Here is a 17,539-nt window from a genome sequence, read left to right on the forward strand (position 1 = left end):
CTGTATATCATACAGCAGTATTAACTATAGTCATCATGTTCTGCATTACATCCTTAGTACTTCTTTATCTTATAACTGGAAGTTTGTACTTTTTGACTACCTTCCCCCAATTCCCCCTCCTCCAACCCCCCACCTCTGATAACCACAAATCTCATCTCTTTTTCTATGAGAAACAGTAGAATGGTGGATGGTGGTTTCCAGGGGCTGAGGGTTGGGGGAACTTGGGAAGTGTTGATCAAATGGTACAAACCTGAAACTAGAATATGAATAAGTTCTAAGGATCTAATGTACAGTATGGTGACTATAGTTAATAATAGTGTATAATTGAAATTTGCTAAAAAAGTAGATCGTAAGTGTTATAATCACACACACAAAAATGGGAACTGTGAGGTAATGTATGTGTTAATTTACTTGATTGTAGTAAATACTTCACAAGGTCTGTGTATGTCAAATCTTGTTATACACTTTAAATATATACCTTTTTTGTTAATTATGCCTCAGTAAAGCTGGTAAAAATTATTCTGTAGTGCAGATCATTTATTCTGGGGATTTTGTTGGGTTGGCTGGTTGGTTATGTCATAATTTTTATTTCTCTTTTTCCCCTCTTTTTCAAATTATGCTCCTGAATTTCCAAGTTTTTTAATTTTTGCATATATATTTCATTTCACTTTATCCACAAGTAAGGTAGTGGGAAGTTCCATGAATACCATCTATTTGCTCTAGTTTAATGTGTGTGAATGATCTTTGATTCTTTCCCAATATATCTGAGACATGCTTGTCTCAGAGTTTCTATATGAGAGCTATATACTAAGTATAATGTTCACATTTTTTTTTCTAATCCAGTTACCTTTCAGATCTGGTGGTGGCCAGAGAAAGAGGGACAGAAGCTTCCAGAAATTGGTATAGGTCTTGAGTGTATCATAATTTTCTAGATGATCTTAGCAAGTAGTGGTGGTGTTGGGGGTTGTGAGGAGGTTAATATTTCAATGCATAAAATTTCTGAAGAAATATAATATATGGGGGTATATTATTTTTGTTATAGGTCCAAAGATGGTAGACTTGATATTCTAGGACTTTTATAGACATTATTTTTTTCCTTAACTTTCTTTAAAGAGAGTAAGTTAGTTTGTAAAATGTCTTAGTCTTCTTTTAATTAGCTCAGCCGATCGTTAGCTCTAAGAATTGTGTGAGGGTATTCCTCACATTCTGTAAATTGTTCCTTCAAATCCAGGTGGAGCCTTGGTAACTTGGCTTTAGATAGAGACAGTTACCCTATGTTCTCATAGCCCATGCTTCATCGACTTCTTTCCTGAAATTATATTAACTCTCTTCTCAACCAGTGGAGGTAAACATAGGTGAAATCTGTCAGGAAAATTCTCTGAAATTTGAAAATGGGGAAAAGGTATTACTGGGCTTGCCTTTCTGTTATCTGGGCTATTTTATAGTTTTGTAGAGCAGAGGTTAACTGGTAGAGATGAAAGTCATTTCCGTCTGTTGGAACAGATAATTCCTAATGGTTTATGGCTGTGTTAGACATTAACAAGCTTCGTATCTCACCCAAGAATCTAATTCTACCATTTCTTTGGTAAACTGCCTATCTGCCTAACTTTTCAAATGATCTTTGGGCTATTTGCCTTAGATTAATGATTTTATCTTTTTGAAAATTATACCCGAACCATGTTGGAGGTTTCACTGAGATGCCCCAGTGGACTGACCTGATGGAGACAAGTAAACCAAACCATGTTGGACTGGTTAGTTCCAGCCCTGTCTTCTCCTGACTCCTGGATTGAATTCCAAATAACAATAGTACTTCCACTTTGCTGACTCTCAATTTTTCCTAAGTTGCTTTTTTTTCCTTTCTGTTGATTTTGTGTTTTTATATTTGTTTCTGTTTTGCACTCAACTGATAAGTTATTTTCTCTTGGTGACAGCAACGATTGGAAATTTGGTCTTATGGTCTGATCATTTGGTGATATAGGTTAGATGAATGATAGAGATCCTATTCTCTGATGTGAGAGAGATAATGGAGAATATAGTTTGTTAATCTTTTTGGGTTTTTGTTTGTCTGTTTGTGAGCTTATGTCAATTAAGAATTTTGTACCAAATAGAAGGAAAAACATCTCTCTGAGATTTTAACTGGGGAGTTTTAGTGTTTAATGTTCCCCTGTGGCTGAAGTTATGGAACAGAAGCTATAGGTACTCTCTGTGTCTATGCACCTGTACTTGATAAAAGGACTTTATCTTTCATGAAGTCAGTGGGAAATGTTTTCCTACTTCAATAGAGAATTAATAAGTTCTATTATTATGTCCCTTAAACTTAAAGGAATTCTATTCTGATTTGTTTATAGAGGTAAAAGAGCCCTTATATAAATCTAATATTCTTCCTTAAAATCATAGGGAAAAAAAAACACCTGACCTAATAACTCTAAATGTGCAATGCACACCAGAAAAATACAGAAATTGCTGGCTTAACATTTTTAATCTAAGTTTACATAATTAAGATGAATCTTTAGACAAATTAGACTGGGTTAGTAGTTTTGGCTAAAATAATAAATGGTAACTCTCTTGTCTTTTCCTTGAATCTATCAGTATGCTTTATAATCCAAGCATTTTGTTTTTGTTTTTGTTTGGGTTTGCTTTCTCTTGAAGTGACAAGTTGATCTGAACTTCTAGGCTTCTTATATTGGTTTACTGATCAAATAAGTTAATATTACTCCTGGAAAACATTTACAATTATGAAAGAGATTAGTTTGTGTGTGGCTAAATTGAATCATTATTCTGACACTTTTGTACATCAACAGTGATTATGTATTGTAGTGTTTCAGTTTAAATATAATTTACAAATTTGGATTAACATTAAATTGAGTTAATTAATAGATAATGATTAGATGCCTAGATAATTTCTAAGTAAAAGTGAATACTCAAAGATTGATGACTAAACATAATTTTAAGTTTATATTCTTTTACTTATTATTTTTATATGCCTTACAGTGGCTATATCTTTGGGTAATGTTAATGAACATGTTCATTTAAGGTACTTTATGAAGGTGTAACAGTGCTATGTGTGGCTGCAGGGAATGAGTTTTCTTAGTCTGCTAAAGTATTTGATGGAGAGTTTTCAAATAATAGACCTCTCAGTATTTTTCTGTGAAATAGAAGTTCATTTTCTTTATTAAAAGTTACGATTATTATGGTTGGTTGAGACTATATTAGGAGGAAGAGTACCAAGATAAATATACTTAGTATGTATGGTAATAGGATGTGGTTTTGTTTATCAAGAGAAAAAGAGGGTCATTTTGTTTTAAAGGTTCCAATTGTTCCAGAATGTCAAATGGTTTAGTGAGTGACAAAATCTTAAGAGATACAGAAAATTGTAGAAGGTTTAAAGAAAGGTAGTTTTTACTCAACTTAGTTTATAATAATTCAGCATGAAAAGGAACAATGAAATGTATTAAAAGTTTGCCAAAGTTGGCTCGTTTTAGATGAGGTTATTTATACAAAAAAAGAACATTGAAACTTTTACTGCCCAAAATATAAATGCAAGAGTATACTGTGACTTTTACCTTTGTTAAAATGATTAAGGTGTCTTAGAGATCTTAACAGGAAGTGATAAAGGTTATTATTTACCTTCTGTAGGTAATCCCTGTCTCACCAAAATAGTTTTTGGTTTTGCTTTATTATTTAATTAACAACGAAAGCAGCACAGATTCTTCAATTGTCAGAAAGATAAAGTTCCTTACAACTGTGCTACCTTCTTAAATAATTATTTAAAAATATTTTACTGTCACTTTGATTAAATAGGTAACCAGGTATTGTTTCTCATGCATCCATCATCCTATCTTAAACAATTGATCAGATCTTGACAGTTCCTTTGATCTTACTTGCCCAAGATAGGATCTAAGTTGAGAAAAAAAAAAAAAGCTTCAAGTCTAACATTCATATTTAAAGAGATCTTAGATTCTCCAGGAGGCCCTTGGAAAATCACAAGGATTTATTATTTACCTTACAAAAGAAAAGATGCTATAAATAGGTTTGTTTGATAACTCCATTTTAATTAACATTATTGTAAGAATTGTGTGAACAAAATTGTCAAATCAGAAGAGATACTTGGTTTTCCTAAGGTTAAATTTTTATAGTTAAAATATTATCAATGTAAATATTATGGAGATTTTACATTTTATGGGAAGGCTTAGAGATTTGCCAATGCCTATGCTGCCATAATGCATTCTTATGCTTAGAGGAACTATTGATTAAATCTTTATGAAATAGTTATTTACTGTACCCCAATAGAAAACTATGATATTATTAGCATTGTGATAAATTAACCACAGCCTCTCAGTCTCATCAAATGCTTTTCTGCTCCTAGGTGTTTGCCTCAAGTCTCTGGTATAATCTAGAAGCTAACATTTGTGTCTTCAACAAAGAAGGACAGTCTTAGAGCCTCTTGGAAAGGATTCTAACAGGTACTCTGAACTATTGATACGTCAAAGAATAGACTTTTGGCTACAAGCTGCCCAGTTGGCATTGCTTAACAACTTTGAGTTTATGCTATGGAGTAAGTCAGGATTTCTAGGACCCTTTTTAGTCCAGAAGCAAACAGACTTTGTGAAAGCAGATTGCTGACTTGAGTCCCGATGAAACAAAATTCATCATTTAGGACTGAGGAAAACAATCTTATTATAGTTATTTGTTTGGAACATTATTGGAATTATTTTTTTAATGTTTCAGTTTTAATGTTATGGAAGGAAGTCTCATGCATTTTTTTCTTAAGCTATTCCTAACACTTAATCTAGTAGACTGTGCTTCTGTAAAGCAAAATGAAACGTTTTAATGTTATTTGATTCTCACTGGCCTCTCACAGTTCAGAAACAAATAGTACTTTTTACTTGAGTGCCCTTACCTTTCATAGCAGTGTTATTTATTTATTTGTACAGGTTCAATAAGAATTTGTCCTCCTTTATTCCCAGATATATAATTGAACAAATTGCTTGTGCAATCATGGGCATACTTAGAACATCATATTTGCAAGTGATTCTCATCAAATCAGGCATAATAAGCCCACTCTTAAAGAACAAGTATTGACTTCATATACTGACCAAATGACTACAAAGCCCTCCTAAGAAAACTGACTTGGTATCTGGTTTATAAGGTCCCAGTCTCACAGGTAGTAAGAAAGGTCAATTTCTGACAGGCTAGGGACCTTAGAAAAGTTTGGAGACCATGCCATTTTCTGGAAAATTCTATCTTTCTTTATCCCTCCATGACTAGTTTTTAAAGATAATTGCATTATTTTGTATTTTGTAAAAACAAACCATAGTTTCTTGGAGCTGCATTGACAGGATTTCCATCAGTATTCATTTTTCATGTTATAGTAGTCTTTCATTAAATTATGAAAGGATATGTCATTTAATAAAATGATTCAGTCTTCCTCAAATTATTTCATCAATTTGGTAGATTTGAGAAATGATGGTCAATATTTTATTGACTACTTTGATTTTCTTTTTCTCATTTTTTTTGGAAACAATGAAGGATGGCATTTATCATTTTATAATTTTTAAAACTGTACTATTTAGGAAACTTTTTTAAAAAGTAGGTTCACTGTATAAATGTTTGTTTTTATATATAAATCAAAGTATCTTAATTGAAATTAAGAAGGTAGAGTCTGGAGGAAAGTCTTTCAGCATTGAATTTATAGGGAATTTGGAAATTGGGACAGATAAGAAAATATATTGAGACAAAAAACTTTGCTTACCTAAATTATTTGTGTTTCACTAATTCAGTAGTGGAATTCATCAAGTCATTGCAGAATAAAGAATCATTATAATCAGAAAATTAGGATTTTTCAAAATCTATAGGCATTTGTTTATAAATGATCTGTGCATTAATAGTTCTAAGTTTCATTTTATGCTAGGACAAATGTATTTCCATGAATTCTTCTTTAAATAACTCTAGTTATCAGTAGGAAAGCATATTTTGGATTTTTAAAAACTTTATTACCACACAGATTTTTTAAATGTTCCCATTCCTAGAATCATAGAATGTTTAAAGTATAAGCAACATATTCTTTAACATATACATTTTCAAACTAGTGAATTCTACTTTTTTATGTGAAATGTTTCAGTCAATTCCTTTAATTTTGATTCAAATACATTTTCCTACCAAATTTTTTCATTAATTGTATTATATTACCTGCCTTCTGATTAAAGAGCCTTAAAGTCCAAAGAGAATCTTTTTGTTTCACATACCAGTGACTTAAATACCTTGCTACCAAGGGATTTTTATCATTCATGCCAAAATTTCTCTCAATTACCACATTTACAAGCAACTAAAATGAATTTTCCTATTGTTTTGTCTTTGTGAATTAAGTCACATTTGTTTCATAAAATTGCAGTTTTACAACCCAGAGTTTTATAAGTTTCTAGATATTTATAGAAATCAAAAATTCCCTTTTCCTAAAAACTAATGTAATTTCTGTATGTAACATTTCTGGGTTTGATCATAAAATGTAACATATCTTCCACTCAAGTAATTTAAGTCCCATATTTCTTGAGATTTCAGCCGAAATATATTTCAGAATATTTCAGTGTTTTGTACCTATATAAAATTGTTGGTTGCAGTGTCACCATGACTAAGCACCAATATAAATATAGCTTTCAGTAAAAGCTGCAGGCAGAGAAACATTTCTTGGCATATTGTGACATTTTGGAAACAGAATTTGAGATGTGATTACAAGTACCAGTATAGTTATGGAAGCAATGGCTGGGGTGTTTAATGGTAGGTCTGTATCCTTCGTATACTTTCAAAGCAAAAGCTAGTATAGTGTAGTGGGTGAGTTTATGGTCTATGGATTTATTATGTCTGCATTCAGGTCCCACCTAGGGGGTCACACCAAAAATCTTTGCTACCACTACTGGCGTAGACTAGTGGTACGATGCCAGGGGACTGATATTCTTTATAGCTCATAAAAGCATTTTGGATATTAAACTAATACATGCAGAGCATCTGAAACAGTGTCAGGCTTGTAGTTCGTACAAGTGTATTAGTTCTCGATGTTATCATATACCTTTTACCAAAGGAATATTGTTTATTAGAAACATATTAAATCAGAAATCACTTTTATCAATGATATGTGTGTGTGTGTACTACTATGATGTTATATACACATCTTATATTTTTACCTTTGCCTAACATTCATTTAGAAAGACTCATTTATGCTCTGCCTGTTGACTGATGCCACTCTGTCTGACATTAAAAAGTCATCCCATGGCCTTTTATAATACCCCTTCCTCTAAATAACATCCAAAGAGTGGTTTATTATCAAAACTGCCCTGTTGAGGTGATATGTAGATATGTATAATAGATAGTCTAGTGTAAAAACATTTCTCATCATTTTTTTCCCTAGGATGGAGTGCTAGAAATGAAATGAGTGAGACTTACAGGATTCTTTTTTTTTTCCCACCCACCACCCCTGATGTTGGCAACCACCAGTCTGTATCTATGAGGTTGGGGTTTTTTTCCCCTAAATTCTACACATAAACATCATATGGTATTTGTCTATTTCTGCCTGACTTACTTCACTTAGCCATAATCCCCTCACTGACCATCCATGTGGTCACAAATGGCAAGTTTCATTCTTTTTATGGCTGAATAATATTCCCCTGTGTGTGTGTGTATATAATATAATTACTTTATCCATCAATGGTCGCTCAGATTGTTTCCACATCTTGACTATTATAAATAATGATACAGTGAACATGGGGCTACAGATATCTATTTGAGTTAGTGTTTTTGTTTTCTTTGGATAGATACCCAGAAGTGGAACTTCTGGATCATATGGTAGTTCTATTTTTAATTCTGTGAGGAACCTCCATACTGTTTTCCACAGCGGCTTCACCAATGTGTGCCAAAACTGAAGCCTGACCCTCAGGCAACAGCCATGATTACCTAATAGGCCTTTCTCACAGAAAGACGGAGTTCTTGGGTCTCTTTCCTCTTGTTGTGGCCTGGGGGTGGTAGCTGTTTAAGAACCTTTTCTCCATTGGTTGCAGTCCTACTGGACCCACAAGCGTAAGCCCCACTGGCCACCAGAGCCAGGCAATGTAGAGGTGTCCCCTGGCAGCAACCACAAAAATCGGGGCACCAGACAGGGGTATGAACTCCTTTCTCTGTGATACTGATTATTACAATCCCATGAGACCAGGAATGCAAGCTCCCTGACCTCCAGGATCAGATGGTCTAGAGGCGTCCCCTGGGTGGCAGCCACAAAAATCATTACACCAGATGTGTGAAAGCTCCCTCCCAGGAGATACAGCAAAGGGAGAGTGCAAAGATGGCACCTGCCAGTCTCTGTCCTGGACAGTGTTCCAGCAGACTCCTAGATGTGTCTGTTTAATTAGATGTGTGTGCTCCTGAGGACGACACTTTAATATGAGCACATGAGTCTCCTTCATTTTAGGTCTGGGCACGATCAGCTGCTTCTGAGCTGGGCTCTGGGGTCAGTGAGTCTGAGCATGCAAACACTGTAAGAGCAGCTTCTGAGATCACTAGAGTCTTATATGTCTTGGGACATAAGTCCCATTGGTTTTAAAACTCTGGGGCTTGTCTCTCAGGTGCAGGTCTTAAAAGTTGAGGTGCCCCATGTGAGGTTCAAACCTTTCCCTCCTCGGGGAGAAACTCTGGGTTTTGAGTTCCCTCCTGGTTGTGGGTCACCATGCCAGGGGGTGGGGTTTATGGTGAGATTGGGTTCCAGCCTCTCCTACCTACTTTGATATGTTGTTCATCTTCATCTACCTGGTGTATTGTCATCACTCAGCCAGCCTTTAGGTTTTTTTTTTTTTTTTTTTTTTTTTTTAAACCTGATTAACAGTGTCTGAATCAGGTAAGATTTTTTTTTTTTTTTTAAGAATTTCACTTTATTTATTTATTTATTTATATTTTGGCTGTGTTGGGTCTTCGTTTCTGTGCGAGGGCTTTCTCTAGTTGCGGCAAGCGGGGGCCACTCTTCATCGCGGTGCGCGGGCCTCTCACTATCACGGCCTCTCTTGTTGCGGAGCACAGGCTCCAGACGCGCAAGCTCAGCAGTTGTGGCACACGGGCTTAGTTGCTCCGCGGCATGTGGGATCCTCCCAGACCAGGGCTCGAACCCGCGTCCCCTGCATTGGCAGGCAGACTCTCAACCACTGCGCCACCAGGGAAGCCCCAGCCTTTAGGTTTTTTAAGGAGGAAATTGTTTTATAGGTAGCTGTAGACCCAGTTTGTCCAGGGATGGAGGTGAGTTCAGGATCTTCCTAGTCACCATCTTGAGCTGGAACCTCATTCTTTATCTGCAAGATAAAATAATTTACTACACATTCATATTCAAATGCTATTAATGAAACTACATCAATATTAAGTATTCTTTCTAGTGGTAACACGTGGAGTAAGCTGTTACAGAAACACTATAATAATCCACTTTAGTATCAACAGTTGTATTTTGAAATAACGGGTTTCAAGTAAAACAGAATCTAAATGAACCTATTTCTAAAGGACTTGAGCCTAAAGGATTTGAATTAGGATGTTGTAAAATAGGTTATTTTTAGAAAGAAAGAAGACATAAAATAATGAAAGAAAGGAAACCAGAAGGGGTACAAGAATGAAAGAAAAAAGGAAGGGATAGAGAGAGAGAGAAAACTATTTTATAGAAAGAAATACAGTTGACGCTTGAACAACATGGGTTTGAACTGCATGAGTCCACCTATGTGTGGATTTTTTTTTTTTTTTTTGATACACAGTCGGCTCTCCATATCCATGGTTGCACAACCATGTATTCAACTAGCTGCAGATCACAGACTTAATATACAATCTGTGGTTGGTCTAATTCGTGGATGTGGAATTCACAGATGGAGGGTCGACTATGGGACTTGAGCATATGTGGATTTTGGTATCCACAGTGGGTCCTGAAACCAGTCTTCTGCGGATACCAGACAACTGTAGTTGTATTATAGATGCCCTGTTCTGGCTTAACTGCACAAAGAGTATTGTAAAATTCTAAGTGCCATATTTGCCAAGAGACACTGAAAACCTGGATTACATTCAAAGGTGAGTGACCTGTATATCATACTCTTGAATTTCTGCCCTAAGTTGCCTGAGAACTTTACCTAGATTTAAATCTAGCAGTGTAGCGTAGTAGCTATATTCTTGTGGATGGTGAAAATTAAAAGAATGAAATAATCTCCACACCTAAAATTTGTTGGCGAATTTCAAAAAAGGGTAAATTATCCAATTTTACTCATAGTGTGCGGCTTTGTAGTTCATTTAATTTATATACCTCTCTGTGATTAATTACATGAACAGTACCAGTTCAGTGCTCCCCAAGATGTAATCGGCATATGACAAAGTGCTCTCACTTTAAACTCCGGAATAAGCAAGCTCAAACCTTCTTATTTACTGTATTATATCTCTGGGCCTTTACTCTGATCATCTATACAGTGACACTCTAAGAAGGGGGTGTGGTTTGCAGCATTTTCTATATGTGTATGACATTGGGACACTTGTTCTCTGGAGAATTTCTTGAGGCTGATATGGAGAATCGCTTCTCTAGTCCAGTCTTAGTGGAATTTTTAATTTGTTCACACTTTTCAATAGCTCAATAACCCTTGATTGTTTTATTTACGCACTTATATTTTGCCAATATATTCCATTCCAGTCTGATACCATCTCATCATGAGTTATTTTGAATTCCCTGAAGTTGGAACTGCCAAATCCAATTGAATTTTTTAGAATTTAAAACCTGATTTTACCTTGACTTTAAAGTATAGCCTCATACCTCGTTTCTCCTACCACAGCCACTCTGCTCTGGGTAAAAGGTAGAATGTGGCCAGAGATGGGGTCAGGGAATTTCAGTCAGGGTCAGCAGTTTATGGAGCAGTAAGTACAATCCCATGTGGCCACAGGGTTTCAAGTTATGGCCCACACTCCCTTAATAAATCATGCCTGTGCCACTGTATGCAAGTGAGAATAAGAATACTTCTTAGACCAGAGTATATATAAATGTGGGATGGAAGATATACCTACTGGCTCCCACTTTTCTCCAACTTCACCTCCAAAAATAAGCAGAGACAATACTTAACAGAATATCACTAGCCTTGATTGCACCTAAGATGGAAAAGAAGGCCTTGAGCCAGGGAGTTCTCTTCTACAGTGAGAGGGTCTCAGAAGGTAGCTGATAAACTCACATACCTGAAAGCTTTTATCATCTCATTAGTTTCCAGTTGTCTTCCAGTGCTCTCACACATCATTTAGCTAAAGCCTCAGCTGGTCTTTGTCAGCTCTCATCTGGAGATCTACATCCCAGTGATATCAAATCAATTTTATATCACAGTACAAGTCAAATTGTAAGTTTGCTTGGCCAGCATCTATGAACTACTTTATAATAACTGAAATTCAGCATTTCCAAAATCTGTGTTTTGAAAATGCTGCCAGGTGAAGGCCCATAATGGACTTAGGAAGACCAATTAATTAGGATACTGTTTCATCTGCCAGGATTGTTTAGCAGTATCCAAGTTAACAGCCATGTGTTGCTTCCAGGTGTATTGCTCAATTTCCAAACTTTCTTGTTGGTATTTTTAGAAGAGTTTAAAGCATCTGTCCTCAACCTTGGCTTCACATTAGAATCATCTAGGGAGCTTTTAAATATATCCATCCTTAGACTTCACCTCCAGAAATACTGATTTAATTGATCTAGGGTGAATCCCCGGCATTGGTATTGTTTAAAAATCTCCCCAGGTGAGTTTAGTTTGAAGCCAGCATAGAATACCACTGTTTTAAAATAACAGCAGTTGCTTTTTCTACGCTTCATAATAAGCTTCTGCTAGGTCAATTTAAAAAGTGTTCCATCGAGAAAAAAAGAAATTAATATTTAATTAAATGCTTTAGCCTTTTTTCTTAGCCAATATGTTTCTGTACTGCCTCTAGAAAGTCCATATTTGAATACTCTATCTTTAGCCTGGACTTTTATCCTTGAAATAAAAGATTCTTTGTTCACCTCAGAAGTGACATATCCATTAAACAAGTGCTGATTATTGAGCACCTACTATGAGCAGGTTAAATTCTATGAGAAAAATTCAGATATTTAAAACATGTTATTTACCTCAAGACATATCATTTCTGAAGAAGACATATTTATCTGAAATAATGACCACCCATAATACAAAAATTAAGTGATGCTTGTCAAGTTAGAAATAGATGCCAGTATTTACCAACCTAGCCAACACACTGCTAAAATTCTTTCCCTCAGGCCTTGAGGGTGAAACAACCTTCATGGGGATTAGGTGAGAGAACCTAAAATACTATGATGAAGTGGGAAGGGATGTGAGGTGGCAAAAATTGGCCTTATTATTCAAAGACCACTGATTAAGGTTACAGACATAAGTGCCAGTGGTAGATTGCAAAACTAGCCCCAATTATTTCCTCTTCCTGTATCTACACATTGTAATGCTGTTCTCCATTAAGGCTGCATTTGGCCATGTGACTTGCCAGCTGTTGGTGTGCCACCACTGAGTCTTCCGTATTTCTGTTTTCCTCTTAGGCCTCTGTTGTCACCATGGGAACATGCCCTGGCCAGCCTGTTGCAGGATGAGAAATGTGGATGAGAGTAGTCGCCCCAGTGAAGAGTCAGCTGATTCCAGACGTGACTAAACACGGGTAAGTTCAACACAGCCGTCTAGCCAGCCCACAGTTGACCTTGCACCTGTGAGCATTACACTCAAAAAGATGAATAATAATCCAACAAGTAGATTGGAGGAATGGTATGAATAAAAGCATGTATCTTTTATTTATCTCTCTGGATTTTAAAATGTGAAAATTTTCCAGAATAAAATCACCTTTCTAATTGCTATCTACAATGATAATTGTTGCACAAATAGTTTTATTTCACGAATAGTTTTAGGAATGCTTGTTATTCTATAGAAATACATCTACCTTTGTATGTTACCTCCCAGAGAATTACCTAAACTTTTTAAAAGAAAAAGCTTTGTTTTGAGACACACACTTTAAATTTTCCTCATCACCCAGGAAAGTGAGAAGGAAGATGAAGTATCTGACTCCTTCGTAGTCTAGGAGTTGTACTTGGAGAAAAAAGGTAATAATACCTTCTAAACTTAATTTGCTCTTTCCTCCTCCAGGGTTTTCAAACCGTGCCCAATTGCTCTTACAAACAGCTCAAAACATCCAGGTTTATTAGAGTGTTGATACTCCCAGGAATAGATCAACCCACACAGCCAGTAGATTTTTGCAGAAGTTTGAGGCAAAGTGATATTCAGTGAACCTTATGGAATTAATAAAGAGCAAAGTATCAATAAAGTATTTAAGGAGGTACACAGTAAAGACAAAGAACTACTTAATTCACCCCCAGTGTTCTTTAAAGTTTACCATCGGACTTTCTCCATATTCCTACTGCCTGTTGCTAATAGCAATGCATATGGGCTTCACACAGCAAATGCTTATCATACCACCTAATGGCAGAGGCACAGGATTAAGGATTAATCTTCATCCTTGGTTCCTAACATACAATCATTGTTGGCCCAGGCATGACCTTCTTTTATTATTCACTTAGTTAGATATGCATATGTTTGTATTTGTCTGTTTTTTAATTTATCTATGTTTTATAATATAATAAGAACCTGGGAAATCATCACTCTGTGAAAAACAGAACGTGGATGATAACTTAAATTTACGTATGTGATCTTATACAAACCATTCTCCCGCCCGCCACTCACATAATGGAATTGCCATCTGAATCCTGTGTTCATCATTTCCTTAGGTTAAATTGCATAGTTTTAAACTACATATATTCCTAAAAATTGTATGCAAAGATATATAGACAGAGTTTTAGATTTTTATAGATATTTATATGTATTTTATAAATATGCATATTTATGTTATCTTTTAGGATTTTTTAACTTAAAAATTCTGAGTTTTACATATATTGTCATATCTTGATGTAATTTATTCATTTTAACTGCTGTACAATATTTCTTTGTGGGAACATAAACAGTTCATTCATCTAATCTCCTCTTGATGCATACTGGATTGTTTCCAGGTTTTTGCTGTCTAAAAATGGTGTCACTATGGATGTTCCTACATATGTCTCTGAATGTAAGTATATGAGTTTCTCCTGGGAGTGGAATTGTTGAGTCATAGATAATGTCTGTGTGTACAATTTTATGAGAGAGTGCCTTATGTTTTTCAAAGTAGTTGTAGCAATTTAGACTCTTACTGCCATCTATTAGAAATACTGTGCATCTATTGGGTTGGCCAAAAAGTTCATTAGGGTTTTCCGTTAAGATGGTACGGATAAACCTAAATGAACTTTTTGGCCAACCCAATATATTCGCTCCAACATGTGGTATTGCTAGAAATTTTATTTGAACTTATACCAGTCTAAATGGAAAAAAGTTATGTATCACTTTGATGTTGATTTGCATTTCACTTATTAGAACACATCTTTTCAAATTCATTAGCACAAAGTTTTTTATCATCTGTCAAATGCCTGTTCTTTATTTTCCCTCATTTTTCTGTTTCTGGTTTCCTTAGTGATTTGTAGAAGATTTTTACATATTGCTAATATTTATTGTTTGTCATTTGTGTGATGACAAATACATTCCCAGTTTGTAACTTGACTATTTCTTTTTGGTACCTCTTGATGGCATTTTCAAAACTAAAGAAGAGTTAAAAGAATAGTACAGTGGATACCACTTGTTCACCATTGTTCACCTAGATTCATCAGTTTTTAACATTTTGCCACATTTTCTGTGTTAACATATATGTTTATGTGTATATTATTTTTCCAAGCCACTTGAAAGAAAGTTGTTGACATCATACTTTATGCTTAACTGCTTCACCATGTATCTCTTAAGAATAAGGACATTGTCCTATATAACCACAATACCATTATTACTACTTTTAAAATAATAGAAATATATTTCTGTAATATTACATAATATAGTGGCAATATTCTGATATCCCCAGTTGTCCTCAAGTTGTCTTCTAGAGCTTTTAAATATCCAAAGTTCTCAAATTTATTTTTGTTTTTATGTCATTTTTAATCTCAAACAGTTCTGCATTTTTTATTGTCTAGTTGCTTATTTTTTACATTTGTTTGTTTCTCATAGTATTAAATTTTTGAAGGATCTAGTCTGCTATCTTTTATAGCACCCTCCGTTCTGCCTAGTCAGTGAATTGTTGACCAGATGGCTCCACTGTAACGATAATACTTTTCTCTCTGCATTTAGTAAATAATCTGTGATAATGATAATAGTTGTACTTCAGTACTAAATAACCCCAGTGGTTTTAGCATCAATCACTTCTTATAGTTATTAGATGTTGCGAGTTGGTGATTTCTTAATTATATTATTCCTTCTAAACTTATTAGCTAGGAACTTCTGTAAAAAGAGAAAAAAAGAAAACAAAACCTTCACCCCCAACCACATTTAAAAACATATATCATTATGAGCTTATCTATTTTCTTTAAAAATTTAATGTGATATGATCAGTTATTCTCAATATTCTTTTTTAAGACTTAATGTTTTTAACATCTTTATTAGAGTATAATTGCTTTACAATGGTGTGTTAGTTTCTGCTTTATAACAAAGTGAATCAGTTATACATATACATATGTCCCCATATCTCTTCCCTCTTGCATCTCCCTCCCTCCCACCCTCCCTATCCCACCCCTCTAGGTGGTCACAAAGCACCGAGCTGATCTCCCTGTGCTATGCGGCTGCTTCCCACTACCTATCTATTTTACGTTTGGTAGTGTATATATGTCCATGCCACTCTCTCACTTTGTCCCAGCTTACCCTTCCTCCTCTCCGTATCCTCAAGTCCATTCTCTAGTAGGTCTGCATCTTTATTCCCGTCTTGCCCCTAGGTTCTTCTGATCATTTTCTTTTTTTGTTTTTTTTGTTTTTTTTTTAGATTCCACATATATGTGTTAGCATATGGTATTTGCTTTTCTCTTTCTGACTGCACCCTGTATGACAGTCTCTAGGTCCATCCACTTCACTACAAATAACTGAGTTTCGTTCCTTTTTATGGCTGAGTAGTATTCCATGGTATATATATGCCACATCTTCTTTATCCATTCCTCTGTTGATGGACACTTCAGTTGCTTCCATGTCCTGGCTATTGTAAATAGTGCTGCAATGAACATTTTGGTACATGACTCTTTTGGAATTATGGTTTTCTCAGGGTATATGCCCAGTAGTGGGATTGCTGGGTCATATGGTAGTTCTATTTGTAGTTTTTTAAGGAACCTCCCTACTGTTCTCCATAGTGGCTGTATCAATTTACATTCCTACCAACAGTGCAGGGGGGTTCCCTTTTCTCCACACTGTCTCCAGCATTTATTGTTTGTAGATTTTTTGATGATGGCCATTCTGACTGGTGTGAGATGATATCGCATTGTAGTTTTGATTTGCATTTGTCTAATGATTAATGATGTTGAGCATTCTTTCATGTGTTTGTTGGCAATCTGTATATCTTCTTCGGAGAAATGTCTATTTACGTCTTCTGCCCATTTTTGGATTGGGTTGTTTGTTTCTTTGATATTGAGCTGCATGAGTTGCTTGTATGTTTTGGAGATTAATCCTTTGTCAGTTGCTTCATTTGCAAATATTTTCTCCCATTCTGAGGGTTGTCTTTTCATTTTGTTTATGGTTTCCTTTGCTGTGCAAAAGCTTTTAAGTTTCATTAGGTCCCATTTGTTTATTTTTGTTTTTATTTCCATTTCTCTAGGAGGTGGGTCAAAAAGGATCTTGCTGTGATTTATGTCATAGAGTGTTCTTCCAATGTTTTCCTCTAAGAGTTTGATAGTGTCTGGCCTTACATTTAGGTCTTTAATCCATTTTGAGTTTATTTTTGTGTATGGTGTTACAGAGTGTTCTAATTTCATTCTTTTACATGTAGCTGTCCAGTTTTCCCAGCACCACTTATTGAAGAGCCTGTCTTTTCTCCACTGTATATTCTTGCCTCCTTTATCAAAGATAAGGCGACCATATGTCCGCGGGTTTATCTCTGGGCTTTCTATCCTGTTCCATTGATCTATATCTCTGTTTCTGTGCCAGTACCATACTTTCTTGATTACTGTAGCTTTCTAGTATAGTCTGAAGTCAGGGAGCCTGATTCCTCCAGCTCTGTTTTCCTTTCTCAAGATTGCTTTGGCTATTCAGGGTCTTTGGTGTTTCCATACAAATTGTGAAATTTTTTGTTCTAATTCTGTGAAAAATGCCAGTGGCAGTTTGATAGGGATTGCATTGAACCTGTAGATTGCTTTGGGTAGTAGAGTCATTTTCACAATGTTGATTCTTCCAATCCAAGAACATGGTATATCTCTCCATCTATTTGTATCATCTTTGATTTCCTTCATCAGTGTCTTATAATTTTCTGCATACAGGTCTTTTGTCTCCTTAGGTAGGTTTATTCCTAGATATTTTATTCTTTTTGTTGCAATGGTAAATGGGAGTGTTTTCTTAAATTCACTTTCAGATTTTTCATCATTAGT

The 17,539-nt window shown here is 35.3% G+C and overlaps 1 long non-coding RNA gene across 1 annotated transcript in view; it reads right to left on the reverse strand.

Moving 5' to 3' along the window:
- Positions 1 to 8,943: 8,943 nt before the first annotated feature.
- Positions 8,944 to 17,539, reverse strand: part of LOC132357520 (uncharacterized) — a 309,626-nt gene continuing 301,030 nt past the window's right edge. Inside the window, exon 5 of the long non-coding RNA XR_009500233.1 lies at positions 8,944 to 9,323. This is a non-coding gene — a long non-coding RNA (uncharacterized LOC132357520). The remainder of the gene's footprint in view (positions 9,324 to 17,539) is intronic.

This window comes from Balaenoptera ricei, chromosome X, assembly GCF_028023285.1.
Source record: "Balaenoptera ricei isolate mBalRic1 chromosome X, mBalRic1.hap2, whole genome shotgun sequence".
Lineage (NCBI taxonomy): Eukaryota > Metazoa > Chordata > Mammalia > Artiodactyla > Balaenopteridae > Balaenoptera > Balaenoptera ricei.